This window comes from Centruroides vittatus, unplaced genomic scaffold (assembly GCF_030686945.1).
Source record: "Centruroides vittatus isolate TY-2023 unplaced genomic scaffold, ASM3068694v2 contig_329, whole genome shotgun sequence".
In the NCBI taxonomy this organism is placed as follows: Eukaryota; Metazoa; Arthropoda; class Arachnida; order Scorpiones; family Buthidae; genus Centruroides; species Centruroides vittatus.
The window spans coordinates 1,795,513-1,809,089 of record NW_027122113.1 but is presented as its reverse complement, the minus strand read 5'-3'; the positions used below and the strand labels follow the sequence as shown (position 1 = coordinate 1,809,089).

Sequence of the window (13,577 nt, the reverse complement as noted above, 5' to 3'; positions counted from 1 at the left end):
GAAATTTATAATTTAATAATAAAATATTACTTATAAAGTGCTTTAATGTTAAATATTTTTATCATTAAAATCTTCAATAAATCTTATAAAATCAAGAAACCGTTTCAAATTATTTTATTTTATTTATTTATTAGAAAGCGTTGGGTTCGCGACGCGTCGCGTCGCGAACCCAACGCTTTCTATACAATATACGTAAAATATATTTTCTATAAAAGCAAACGAAGCTAAAAATAATTTTTCTATTTTTTATGAAAAACTAAAAATATCGTTCATTATATTATTTTTAGCATTGAGTAATAATTTATATAATGAATTAATGTATTTATCCGGTCGCGACGCGTGTCTCATTTAATATAAACTAAATGAGAAATGTCTTTATATTATATATATATATACAATTTGTTAAATTTATTATGTTTTATTTTTTAAATATTATTTAATGAACTTTTTTTAAAGCGTGATTTCACGGATTTCGCGGCAATTTTTCGCGGCGCGTCGAAATACTATGCCACGCGACGCGACGCGACGCGCTCACGTCACTTTCCTTCTTACATCTTTCTTATTTTATTAAAACATATTGTATTATATGTGGTTTTTAAAGTATAAATGCGAAACAATTTTTATTTAATTATATATGAACAATATAACACAACTACATTTTTATTTTTACTTAACGAAAACGCCTTTAAGAATAGAACATGATAGACAGACAGTACCATTAAAATAAATAATAAATCATTTACGTCGTATAAAACAATTAAAACAACTTGCATACAATTAATTTTGGTTATTTTAAGTGTAAATTAACCAATTAAATTGCTATAAAATAATGATAATAATTAATGTGTGGTATTTTCGAGGGGTGTAAACGGATTTAAAATACAGTTTAATTGCATTATACAGTGTATATATACATACGTGTATATAAATATATCGTGACAATGAGTGAAATATCACGAAATGTCATACGTTGGTATTGAGTTGTCTTGTAGAAATTGAGTTGGAAAGACACCAACCAATCAATCTATTTATAAAAAGGGGTGCTTTATACCTTTCCGTTTTAAGTGTTCATCTATTTTTCTATAACTAGATCCGAGCAATTCGGTTCCTTTTTTTTTCCTTCTTGAATTTTTATATATATTTTTTCTTTTTTTCTTCATCTGTCGACTGAAGTTTTCTCTTCAATTATTGACTGGGGGCGTTGTCGACAATGAGAGTTGAAGCTCGAATGTTATTTTTAAACATTGTGACGTGGCACGCAAATCATAAACACTTTACGTGACTTTCCAACTGAATATATCCTTTCACAAAAATTCTTTACTTATAAAATATAATTTCCTAATTTAAAAAAATAATAATAATAATAATAATAATTTAATTTCTTTGTCATTTTTTAATATGGAAGATTGTGTTTGTGGGGGTGAGATTTGTAAAAATTCCATTTTTTATTTTACTTTATTTTAAAAAGTTTTTTATATTGTTTAGTTGTTTTTGTATATTTTAATGTTATTTAAATTAAATTTTATTAAAGATAAATTATTTAAATATTCGTTTTAGTGATTGTGAGTGAAATAAATGCGATTGACAGATGCTGCCATCTCGTGCCAATATTACAAACTATTTATAAAAAAATATTTATTTTCCTAAATTAAAGTGTTTTACATAAATCTTAAATTAAACCCTTTATTTACAATATCTTCCCAATTAAAATATGTATTTATTACATCTAAACATTCGAATTTATCACGAAAATCTTCAATTTTTTTTTTTCAATTTTTTTCATCAAAGTTAACTTTTTCTCATCAACTTTCACTGAAAATATTCATCAAAAACAAGAGAATTGTTTAAGTAAAACATTAGAAATATATTTTAAAAAACTTAAAATTAATTAATTTTATATACTTTTAAATGTATAAAAATCCACTTATTTGAAGAGTTAAAATTAGAAATAAATGTGAAGAAAATTTTATTTTTAGGTTTAAAAAAATATAAGTAAAAATTTCCATATCCATTCATGGAGTAGCTGCATAATCATCTTAATACATAATACTATATAATGAAGTGTCTTTGGGAGATACACCCTTTGCAGATGACAGTCAAATATCTGATGATACAATTATACCATACCAATAAGGCTTAATGGGATATGTGGGTGTTTAGGATATTATATTTTTATTCTATCACGTACCTGAAACACTGTCTGATGTGTTCAGCTGTTACCATAGTAACACACTAGTCAATTTGATTTTCCTTCCCCCCTCTCCCCAGCCCCTTTTCTCCCTGCTTTGACTTTTTGGACACCTGCTCTGTTCTAACAATAAATGCCTTTTTTTTAGCCGAAAAAAATAAAATTCTTTTGAAATTTTATTGTATATTTGCTTTTTTTAAACTTTCATATAAAAATACATTTCTGACGATGCATTTTTTCTGATTTTTCCGGATGCTGTATAGTTTTTTCCAGCGTTGTAATGATTTTTTAAAGGTATCCTGCGGGATAATTTCGTAGAATCTTAAGTTTAAAAGTCGAAGAAATTCTTCAAAAAAGGCGCAAAATTTCTAATAAATCCTGAAACAAGCGCGAATTTTTACGCTTTCTTATTATAATTTTGTGCATTTATTTACCTTAAACACCTCGCTTTTAAAGGGAAAAGGTTACCCGAAAGGTCAGTTTTAAGATCACGCATTAAATAAGAATATTAAAGCAACTTCTAATTAGTTAATAAGTTAGATAAACGTAACGAATGTTAAGTTATTTAAGCTAAATTCTTAAGAATTATTAATTAGGAATATTAATCTCAATTATAATAATATTTATATTAAAAATTTCTTTTAAAATATCTAGCTTGAGAGCTGATAACATAGATATAAAGAGTAAGTTATACTAGACATATTTTGGAATTAAATTGTATTGTGTGTATATATATATATAAAAATAAAGAAAAAAATTTACCCTACATCTTCAGAATATCCTCCAAAGTTTAACTTTCGTGAACTGGTTCATAGATGATACATAATTGAAGGTTTCGAGTCCAGAGGTGGAAAGAATAGTGTTTACGAGGGCAGATGCCCCGGATAGAAATGTTGGGCGTTCAGATGGAAGTTGATAGAGAACCAGTGATTAAACACCGGTTTAGGGTTAACCGTCAAGTCACGGTTCCTTTCTGGACCTAACTGTCTAGGGGTTAACATATGAAAACAGAAAAACCCCCTAAAAAAACACCTGCTTTTCTTACTGTGTTTATCTTTTCCGCATCCACATGCATAAGAGAAATGATAGAGTAGATTGGTGGATTCTCTACTTAAATTCGAGTGTAGTTTAGTCGAGTGATGAATTAAAATCATTTAGTTCGTACATAAATCACTTTACAACCCAATAATTAAATAGTATCCGTGTGATAAGTTGTCCAATTTGTTGTTACGTGTGTAGGCCTAGGCGTGTAACTGCTACTTTTGTATACATTTTTTTTGTCGTATATAACAGTATTTTTTTCCTTCTTTTCTCATTTTAATATTGATAAATTATCGATTTAAACTCGTTTTATCGCTTTATACACAGAGTGTTTATCGAGTTTAGAAGGTAAGTTACTGCTACACGATCGTTGAAGAATTTTTCCGATCTTCAAACTTTACGGGCCTATAAATAAATTTATGTGTAAATTGTAAAATGAGAATTGATATACTTCTTGATGTTATTATCTGTGATAAACGTCTCTTTAGATAGATAAATTCCCTATCACTTGAAAAAGTTGAATGATGATACGCGCTTGAATTAAAGCCTTAAACGAATTTATTTACTATAATTAAATTAATTAATTTATACGTATAAATTTATTATTTCTATGCTGTCTACTATGTTAATTTATGTGTAAAAAATTGAAAATTTATCTGCAGAGGGTCTAAACTTTGCTTGTAAAATCTCCAATTTTACAACTTATTAGGCCTTTAACTAAGTTAAAATCGTATAGTATAGTAATAAAATTAGTTTATATATGAGGCCTATATGCCTAGAATTATATAATATTTCTATATTTTCATTTCGTTTATGCAAATTAGCCTTATCTTCTCGAAAATCTGCGCGCAATTAGCATCTAACCCACAAAAGAACTTACGTGGGTTGTAACTTATAACAGGAAAGTATTTAGAAATTTTTTCTTCCTAGATATAAATAATATTTATGAATAGATATTCAAAGAATTGAATATTTCTATCATTAAATAAAATATTAAAGAGAATATTTAAAAAACAAAAAAAAAGTCTACACTATCAGTGATTAGAATCATAAGATAATACAGAAAATAGGTCTAACCTATTATCCAAACAGGCTTATCCACATTAAAATATGTTAAAACATCTTCGTTTCGTATTCATAAATTAATTTTTCTATTCAGAATATAACCCGCAACGGCATTAGTAACTTAACAGGATCTTAATTCTAATTAGGCATTAAGTATTGTTTAAATCACGCAATGCCTTCGTGCCAGTATACTATTGTTTATAACAAAATAGTCCATTTATCTAAGAATTAAATAACCGTGTGTATATGTTGTATTTTTGTTTTTCCTCCTCACAAATAACCCAGCTTCATAAACACATCGAGACGTGACAAGTAGGCATTTGATTTGTCTTACTCCTAAACTATTTATTGGCCTAATTGATGATCCCCTTGCTATGGCCTTGAGGAAATCCAGAATCCCAAATGACTTTAAAGAATGTAAGACAATCTTTTGGATTGTTTGAAGGTCATTCCGTCTACTAATCACGTAATAAAGCGAATTGTTTATGTTAAACAATTTTTTATTGCGATCGTTTTTTACAAACTCCCTTACAAAAAATAAATTACTTGCTTTTCTAACACCGAAAATTTCTTAAAATGTAATCTATATTAATCAAATTTTACTTTATAAATTAAAAATATAAAGATTTCTCTACTTAAATCACGAATTTTTACTCTAAAAGTCGAAAATTGATGGTCAATTTTAGTAATTAATATGCGGGATTTTTGTTTATTTTACTTTAAAAAATGAATATTTTAAAGGTTTTTCTAGGTTTAAAACAAAGTTATACTGCGTTAATATTATATTATATATATATATATATATTAAACAATGATGAATTGCCCATAATCATCCCCAGAAAATATTAAATTAGCAGATTATACATGACTCTCTATCTGAATTACATAATAAACGCCTTAATGAATTTAGAAATGAAATTAAGCTTTATTTTAAGCAATAATTTACAGTGTAAACTTAAGAATATGTGGCATAATACAGTAAACTGCATTAAAATTACAGACCACCTCTAAACGGAGGCCATTTCTTTGAACAAAAATAAAAACAAAATAACTTCCAAACAACGGCCAGTTTTATGTTCCATTCAGTGGCCGTTGTTCAGAGGTTCAACTGTAAATGATAAGCTAATTTTGTAAGCTGTATAAAAGCTTACATCTTTAACAAATAAGTTATATACTATATAACAGCTTTACTGTAGATTTACAGTACAATATAAACTAACTTTACTGTAATTATTATATAATATAGACTCTAAAGTAAATTTATTTTAAATAATAAGGTATTTATAAGCTTCTAATATCACTTATGCTTATTAATTAACAGTAAATTACATTTAATTACAGTAAATTGAAAGCCTGTATAAGAGAAGGCTAAAAAATCATATCTTTTATAAATAAATCTTGTAAATTATGTAATATTTTAAGCTTTTATACAGTTATAATCAGATAAAAGTCCTACAAAAAGTCCTATTCGAGTGTTTTTTCTGCTTATTTTATATAAAATTGAATTTATGAAAACATCTCGATACCTCGAATTTACAGATTATCGATTGACAGGACCACCTCTAACTAACAGGCTAAATATAGGTAGAGTAACAATAAGTCTGTGTGCCTAAAGGTATGTTCTGTGTGTCTGAAAGTAAGTCCTAAACTATCTAAAAACTATATAATTATAAATATTAGGCATTTTTTAAAGATAATATTCTTTAGTTTAGTCTTATTTTAATTGTATTAATTTCATATTAAATGAAATTAAGTTAATTATTTTATCAGTTTAATTATTAAACAGCCTTAAATTTAATTTTTTTATTTATTAAGTTAGATTAAGAGATTTTTAAGGTAATTAATTATGTTTTTCTTGTATACTGTCTTAAAAATAAAGATGATGATAAATATTTTAATTATTTTATATGTATATAAAAGTTCCTAACTTATAAAATTTGAATTTTTTACGGTTTAATGTAGAGTTGAGTAGTAACTTAGATTAACTTTCAATGTTAATTAATGAGATAATTTCGTAAATATTTAATAATATTATTAATTTATTTATGAATTTATTTAATTTATTAGATTTAGAACATTTGGGTGATTTTTTCAAATTGAAATTTTGTTAAAATTTCGTTAAGTTTTGCTAAATAAAGGAGCTGGTTACGAGCGCGTATATCGACAAGAAGTTGGATATTGTAGGTTAATTTACGAAATTTTTAATGAAGAAAGAATAAGGATTATTGGATAAATAAATTCTTGTTCAATTTTTAATTATTATTCAAATTAATCATAATTATTTAACTTTCGCTCACACGAATAACAAATTTCTTGGATAAAGAAGAGATGCTAAGATGCTGAGATGTGGAGAGATGCTAAGATGCTGAGATGTGGAGAGATGCTAAATGAGAAGAGAGATATAAAAATTATATTTTGAACGTTATAATCACGAAATTTAGCAAGATAATCTTATTAATTACAATAAAACGTTCGAAATATTTACAAAGTAGCTTGTTTCTAACAGAAAATTTCGAAAAATCCGTGAAAACATAAACATTTTGTGACCATTTAACGAGTGATTTTAACAAGTAATATATGTTCTGAATGTCATAATTATATTAATAAACTGTATAATTATTATATAATATTTAATTTTATTATAAAATATGTATATTCTCTTCCTTAAATTAACATGGGCCGTGTTTATTTTACGGTAAAGTCGGCAACTCGCTCGCCAGTTGAAGATGATTTAATGAAAGAAAAGATCATTTAAACTTTATAAATTTTATTATATTTAAATCAGTAAGATGTATTAAAGTAGTTTTTTCTACATAGGCCTATTTAAAAAGTATAAAAGATGCTAAATTAACCGTTTATGTAAGTGAATTTCTCTCCTATACCGAGTGTTACATGGCAAAATTATATACTGCATTCTATAAAAACCTCCTTAATATTAATTTAAATTAATTAAATAATGTAAATTTGGCTTAAATATTTTTTATTTTCTTTCATTTTTTAGAATTTAAAACGGATATTGTGTATTAAAAATTATTGTTTTTCTATCGCGGCATTCTTCCTACATTTAACCTCACACTTAAAGGTGAAAGTTAGTAAAAATATAAGAATTATAGAAAATAAAGAAGGGCTAAAAACTCAAAATTATGTTTAAAAAATAATTAAAAAGTAAATAAAATAATTCCGAGCCTAATATTAATATAAATGACTTTCCTACTTTATATGTAACTTAACTCGCTAATTGTATATAGTTTTAATGAGCAGAAAACGGAAATAAAGTAAATTATTCCTTTAAAATTTTATTAAAAATGTAAATTAAATGAATATAACTAATAATTCTATTAGTTTTATAATTAATTTTTAAAAATTAAATGTAAAATTGCCCTTTAGTTTGATCGAATCATCGAATCTATGATATTATATTATTAATGTATATAATTATATTTTATTTCATTTTATAATTATATGAAGCTTATAAATAATAAATTTAGTAAATTTTTTAGGAAGTTTAAAAAGAATTTCGTCTAATACTTTTAAAATTAATTCTCAAACTTATATGTTGAAAGTCACAGTTAGATAAACAAGTCACATAACGAGGTTACTACTTTCTCTCGATTTATTATTATATTTTTTGGTAAATTTATAAGGATTTAATTTATAAAATTAGTGAATTTATATATATTACAACGTATATATAGTATATATAGGGCCTATAATCTATATATAAGTGTATGATGCTATGAATAATAATAATAGGCCTATAGATAATGCCGTTCAAATTAATTAGATTTGGATAAATGGGAAGTAAATCCGAAACGAATTTTTAATTATTATTTAAATTAAACTTATAAATAATTAATTATTTAAAAATAATAAACCTTAATACCAAGGTAGAACACAATAGAAGGCCTTACATTCTTTGTCACATTGACTAGAGTGAAGTTCACTACACGAAGTAAACATTGAATTATCTCGAATTATTTTAGAATAATTTGAATTAAAATTTACTTAAATTATACTTTGGATATATTTAATTAATTCGAGATTACTTTTTTCCTTAAAATAATCATAGAATTATGTAAAGATACATACATATATATATAAGCGTTAGAGCTAAGGTATACACATAGAAAATTGAGTTATATTCTTCTTAAATGGTAAAAAATATTAAAGATTTTAAGTAGAAGAATAAAAATAGAGAAGATAAAGATGGAAAAATATTCAAAATTTTGACAGATAATTCGATTTACATACGATTTTTATCATTTGGAAGTAGGCTCTGATACGAGTTGGTAAGCGTGAAAACGTAAAGGAAGAAGGAACTTACCATATTTAATGGATGTATTTTTGGGGGTTTGGTTATAAAACAGCCAAAAAATGTATGTCGGTTGAAGGCGATGTCCCAGCAAATGCCTCTGGCCGGGGATGGTACACCTGACAGGATCCAAGGATGAAATATTACTCGACTTTCCTAACAGGGCTATTAGACTCTCGCTGCCATTTTAGATTGGGCCAAGCGTTGTCGGAGGCTGTCACCTTGCCTATTTTCCCCAAACAATAAGGAACCTGTCAGTACATCACATACGGTTGGTGGGGTTTTTCGACCTTGGACAATCCACGCCTCTTAATGGTCCACGTTGTTGTACAATTATTGCATCTGAAGGGACTTATTGTTTGTAGACGTCCCGTCGAGAACCCTGATGATTGTATTGCCTACAGCAAAGAAGTCGAGTGCTCCTTTAGTACTCCATAATTCCTTATTTTTTAAAGAAAAAAAAAGAAAAAAGGTGATGAACTCCGCTGTGTTAGCCATAAAATACTACAATTTGTAAAGGCATCTTGCCTCCAGAATTAACTAGTTTATTTTCTTTAAGAAAAAATAATAATAATAAGCATTTTTATTAGTAATTTAAAAGCAAAAGTTGATAGTTCTATGGATAGAATTACATATTCAAATGGTATAAAGCGTGATCATTCAATAGTTTTAATTATATTCGAAATGTTGAGTTATTGAGATATGTTAAAATTTATAGGATCGTCTATTTATATTCCGTTTCCATGCTTTGACCTGGAACAAATGAGGCGAGTTTCCAGTAGCCAGACGTAGACAAACGATCTTGGCATTCATAATAACCAGACACGAGTAACGCTTGGTTGTCTATGGTACTCGGATGACAGAAGAGCTGTTGAATTTCCAAATCGTTCCAAATTTCATAAGAGAATTTTTGAATCTACCAATCTATAAACTCGAAAATAACAGTAAATTAGTAATATTTTATTGCTTCGGCAATTTTATTTCCCATTGCAATGTGCTTCTCTGACACTTTACGATCCAGAAATCTGAATTATAGAATTTATCGATAGCTAAACACGACAAACAAAAAGAGAGATCTACAACATGATAGACAGTGAAGACAACGAGCTTCCATTAATCACGATATGTGTACCAAAATAGGCAATTGGCTACCGAATGAGATATTATCACGAGTTGATAGATCAATGATTGGACAGAATTTGAATTACTCATTTTCATAAACATTCGAAGAAACTGCTTCATTTTCTTGCTTAAAAATTTACAATCGTAAGAAGTTAAATAAGTTATAAGAAAGATGGGATATTCCTTCAAAGGAATTTTCAACTTTCTTATTAAAAACCAACAACAGTGAGGGATTTTTAATGCAGTTTTCCTTGTTAGATAAATTAAATACAGTGTAATTCTTTATAGAAAACTCTTCCTCATCATCATCATCTTCCTCGAGAAATCAACAATTTATAAATTTCTTACAATGCATTTTTGTACATACCAATTTTCTTAGCTACCATTGAAAAAATTCCCCTCAAATATATATAAATGTATCTCATTTTTTCTTATTTTTTATTTTTTTTTCCTTAACAGCAGTCTTTTTGTAAAGGCTCGAGGCCAAATAGGTGCGTGACCTGCCAGTAACCAACCAGTCTTCCTGACTGATAATTAACACAAGGAGTTGCCTCTAAAACTAGACCTATATGAATGCTAATAAGCTATTGCCTGCAGTCTTGATATTATCCGCCCTTCTCTAACAGAGCTGATCGACCCTGGGGTAAGGACCCTCTATGTATGATGGTAGGTGGTTCCGACCTTCCTTTCAGTTCGTCCTGGATTAGCTTTAATATAGCTTTGTGTTATATATAATAACCGCATGTTAGTTTTGACAGTTCTCATTCCCTTTGAGACTGCTGAATTTTGCACGCAAATTTTATGCTTTCTGATGATCTCCCTTCCATTCAACATTTGCTCTTTCTATCGCTTACATAATTAAAATCTTCGTTCGATTAAAAAAATTAAAATATAGAAAAAAAATATATCTTTTTTTTTCTTATCGAAAATTACAATCTTAGAGGTTTGAAAAGATTGGATTAATATTTTATGCTTAGTTATAACAAGTGGCTCCCTAAGAAAATTACCTTTAAAGGCTTATATTGGATAGAAGTTTTGCTGAATTTTTAAGAATAATTATTGCTTGGATAATAATTTGTTATTTAATCCTTAAACTGTGATTTTTTTTTTTTTCGTGGTTTTTGATCAAAAAATCTAATTTCTCAACGAAATTCTCCCTAATAAAAGGCTTTATTTAATTCTTTTATAAAATTCTGCTAGAAATGATTAAGGATTTGGGTTTGCAACTTAATTCTTCAACCGAAATTTCATACTTAATTTAATTTTTGAGCAAAAATCCCTCGATTTAATCATAAAGAGAGGGTCTGCATCGATAAAGATCCATTAATTTTTGCTCTAAAACGTGTTTTTGCAATAAAAACTTTCTCGAAGAGAAAGAAATCGGCTTGCAAAACGGGTGAAGAAGAATAAATATTAATAACAATCGAAAAATAATAGAGGAAATCAATATAGGAAGGAAATAAAATTAAATGAAAGGTAGGTCGAACCATTGAAGAAAATTGTTTTCTAACTCACCCCTGATGCCATTATAGTTCCATAAATCAAAAATTGTTTACACAATGACACGAAAACCTAAGGCAATAAAACTCTTTTAAAAGCTACTTCATTATCAGATTGACACCAATTTTAATTCAGTTCTCGCTTCAAACGTATAATTTTGTTATTGTGTCTTTCGTATGGGGGACCTCACACTGTCCACTTTCTTAATCGCTTGTTCTCAACTCCTAGAATATCTCGTTTAGCCCCGGGCTCATCCAACTTCCAAAAGAGATTTATGTCTTGTATATAATCACCATCATTTTGTCTACTCTTCTAGCAGCCTTTAATTAATTCTTTCCAGTACACAATTGGTTGAAATGAGCCTTGTTTTTTGAATAGCCACAATCTGGCTACTTTTCTCTACTAAGCCCTCTATTTGTGAAAATGATTTATATAGTGTTAGCCTAAGACAGAAGCGTAATATGTAGCCTATAGGCATCCTAGACCTGTTAGCTTCCAAATCATTTACAATAATGGTTCATACGTACAGCCGTACCCAATAATTTTTATAATGTTCGCAATTCTTTATGCCATTTTACATTTTGTAACAAAATATTTGACAATCATTTCGTTTTAAGTGATTAGTAACTGATCTAAATTAATTTCAAAGGCAGGAGATTTTTTTATTATTATTTATTTTCTAGCACAAAAGACGTGACGCCCATTCTAGATCCAGCTGCATTAATTCGTATTTTGGATGGTCCTCTGTACGTTGGCCCTCTGTTTTCCTATTTAAAATGGTTCCAAGCTATGATTTGTATCCGAAAATCTTCACGAAATAACCTGTGCAAGACCCCAGAGGCCCTCAACAGAACCATGTGACAAGCTCGTAAACCTGTCTCAGAAAGGAATTATGTCATCAAATGTCGCGTAAATAGTAAAGAAACTTAAACCCTCCTCACATAAACTTCAACTTTTTCACTTAAAATTTCACCGTAAGAAATCAAAATTACATTTTAAAAGATTTTTACTTTCTTACAAGGCAATTCTAATTATAGAAATTCTTAATAAGTTCAAAGCCTGAAGGGCATCAACCAGAGCATCCTACCTCAATAAAATTAACATTTTCCTTAAAGGAGAGTCAGAAAAATACATAAAAAATAGGTTATTTATATATTTTTATTCTAAGTACAGATTAAAGCAAAAGAAAAGTACAAAGACTGTTAGACAAATCCTATCAGTAGCAATACGAATCAATCCAAAGTCACAGTTGAATCTTAAATTATGCATATTAGAAATCTGTCATTCAAGAGAAAAGAGGATTTACATGAATCCTATGGCAGCTGTGATAGGATTACATAAACGTGTATTATAAAATTGAAGTTTTAAATGACAAGCGGCGTTAATCCTAATGTCAGATCTGTCATAGGTAAAAGTTTTGGAAATTGTTGAACATCTGTTGCACAATAATGTCCACGTCTTATATTTTAATAGCTGTCGAAACGGGAGGTATGTTCATTTTAATAAGTGTCAACACCCATCTGAGACATATTAAATTGATGCCTGCATCCAGGTGGGTGATGGCAGCTTAATAGATGGTTTATATACCAGGTGTTCCCCCTTTTCTTCAGCGCTTGTGCGGATAAATTCGGAACTAAAACATAAAAAATGGCAGCTGTTTTCGTTTCTTAAACTCGAATCTTCTATAAAAACAAAAGCAAAACTTCTAAAAGAAGCAATACTTTTTAAATCTAACTCGAATTTAATGGAATAAACCCATAAAATTTCAACAAAGACACAAAATATGTCGTTAAAATTAGCGTAATGTTTAATACAGTTTATACACAGTTTACAGGTTAAATTTTACAGCCTGAAGCATATTTTACAGGCAAATTTTTACAATCTAATGTTTACATACCAATGTGCAGTTATAGGCTAATGTAGGCTCCCATAATCTATATAAATAGGGCATACATTAGCCATTTTTTATATATTCTATATGAGAGATTTATCGTTTAAAAAAGATGATAAATGATGAGTTATAAATATTAATAACATTATCTGTGCCTTATCAGATATTAAACGTTAGTATCTACAACAAATTAGCATGGTTAATTCTAGTTTAGCATGTTAAAAACATGCTCAAAACTAGTAGTAAGTTGGGCCAATATTCTTGTTAGATTAAGTAGTAACAATTTTTAAATTAGTTTTAAAAATATAATTTTTTTTAAAATCAATTATTTGGTTGTATAGTAAAGTAATCTGTGAGAAAATAGCCTTAGGCTCTCGTTGTCTTTCAACAGCATTCATGATGAGAATGAAGACATCCTTTATAATAAAGATAGCTTAATTACAAAATCACGATTTTCC

General features: G+C 27.9%; 1 long non-coding RNA gene across 1 annotated transcript; it reads right to left on the bottom strand.

Moving 5' to 3' along the window:
* Window positions 1-1,618: 1,618 nt before the first annotated feature.
* On the bottom strand, window positions 1,619-9,121 carry LOC136973838 (uncharacterized). Its single transcript, XR_010880558.1, has 2 exons — window positions 8,619-9,121; window positions 1,619-1,812 (listed from the first exon to the last, which is right to left on the bottom strand). It is a non-coding gene; the product is annotated as an uncharacterized lncRNA (long non-coding RNA).
* Between the last annotated feature and the right edge of the window lie 4,456 nt (window positions 9,122-13,577).